This window comes from Chiloscyllium plagiosum, chromosome 46, assembly GCF_004010195.1.
Source record: "Chiloscyllium plagiosum isolate BGI_BamShark_2017 chromosome 46, ASM401019v2, whole genome shotgun sequence".
Taxonomy (NCBI): Eukaryota; Metazoa; Chordata; class Chondrichthyes; order Orectolobiformes; family Hemiscylliidae; genus Chiloscyllium; species Chiloscyllium plagiosum.
The window spans coordinates 210,065-211,863 of record NC_057755.1 but is presented as its reverse complement, the minus strand read 5'-3'; positions in this window follow the sequence as shown (position 1 = coordinate 211,863).

Below are 1,799 nucleotides of genomic sequence, written 5' to 3'. Positions count from 1 at the left end.
TAGCTTTGAATCTGTGTTATACCTTCATGGATTCGTTTATTCCATTTTATCGTTATTACTTTTGGAATAATCTTCTTTTTTTGTGAAGCAATATTTGCAGCATCGTGTGCGATTCAGCAAGAGACCACTTTGTTAAATCAAAATAAATAAGGTTATGATCCATCAAGTTGTATTTCTATTGAGGATCTGGCTTGTTCTGTAATTTAAAAGCTGGTGTCAGAAGAGAAGTGAGGCTATTAAACACTTATACGAACTGCTGAGGAGCTGAAAAACTAACCCCACATTTCAAAAAGATTAGAATCCAACTCTATCTGTTTACGTCCATTATATGCCACAGACCCTGATCAGATATCCACAAATATGCAATTCCATATTACCCCATAATGTTATTCTTCTCTTACTCTGTACCACGACCAACGCAAGACAAATTCTTTCACCTCCTGCCAGATTGGTCACAGTGGGACTACATGAGAAACTGTATCGCTCACAGCTGTGGTTTAGTGCACACTACTGCTCAATGCTGAGTAGTGCAGACAGAATTGCACAGAGAGAAAAGAGGATATTTACATTATGGTGTTAGGTGTTGATGGGAGGATAATCGAGGACACGAGGCCCAGCGTTACATTTAGAAGATGATGGTGCGACTGGAATTCACTGTTTTGATTATGACTTGAGGTGACTAACCTTAAGTCATTTAAAGGGAACTTGGACCTGCACCTGATATATAGAAAATCTCAACGCTGTGCACCAGGTGCTGGAAAGGAGGATTAGAACAGGTAGATAGTTTGTTCATTTGTTGCAGACATGAATGACCTCTTGCAGTGCTAGTACTTCCATGCATTTCTGTGGGATTGTAGAAACACTAAGGAGTGTTAAAGTGAATTCGCTTTGTGGGTTAAATGAGCTGCTGCTGTTTTGCCCATTTCGGCTATTGGAACACTGTGGATTGTTAAAATGAATTCCAGAGAGTTCAGCTAAATTCCAGATATTCCCTGAAGAAGTGTTTGTAGTTCATAATTTTACAATGTATAAAGCAACTTTACATGGCGAGGATTAATATTAGCTAAGATTTATCAATTAATTAGGTTAATATTGCTTACCTTGTTTAATTATTATCATTACAAAATAAAACATTTTTTTTTAAAAAGTAAGTATTGTGAAATCTTGTACTGTCTATGAACTGCTGTGTATTCAGATTCTCACGTTAAATGTTAATTTCCCCTGAAATGATTAGAACGCAGTCGGGAGTCAGGGAGACCGGACTTTTGTTATTATGCAATAGATTGGAGCTACCACATTCAGTAATTGCAGTAGTGAACTCTCTATTTTGTTCTGCATTGTGTAGCTTGTTCATAAAGTATCAACAAGCACATTTCAAAACTACTTCAGCTAGGTAATGCAAAAAAGTCCTATTTCCTCATTTGCATTTTGCATTATTTTCTCACCGAATGTACAGTTAAAATTAGAACATTTGCTAATCACGACAAGGAATTATTCACTTTTCAAAACAAACTATGAGAGATTCAGTGAGCTAACAAGTCCCTAGTTTATCATAACAGAGAAGGGTTCGATAAATTTGAAACTGTAGTAGTCAGCGAAGAAGGCTACCTCAGAGTACAATGGGACCTTTATCAAATGGACCAATGGCCGAGGAAAAGTGGACGGAATTCAAATTAGATAAATTTGAGGTGCTGCAGGTTGGAATGGCAAATCAGGGCTAGACCGGTACACTTAATCATAAGATCCTGGGGAGTGTTACTGAACAAAGAGACCTTGGAGTGCAGTTTCATTGTTCCTTA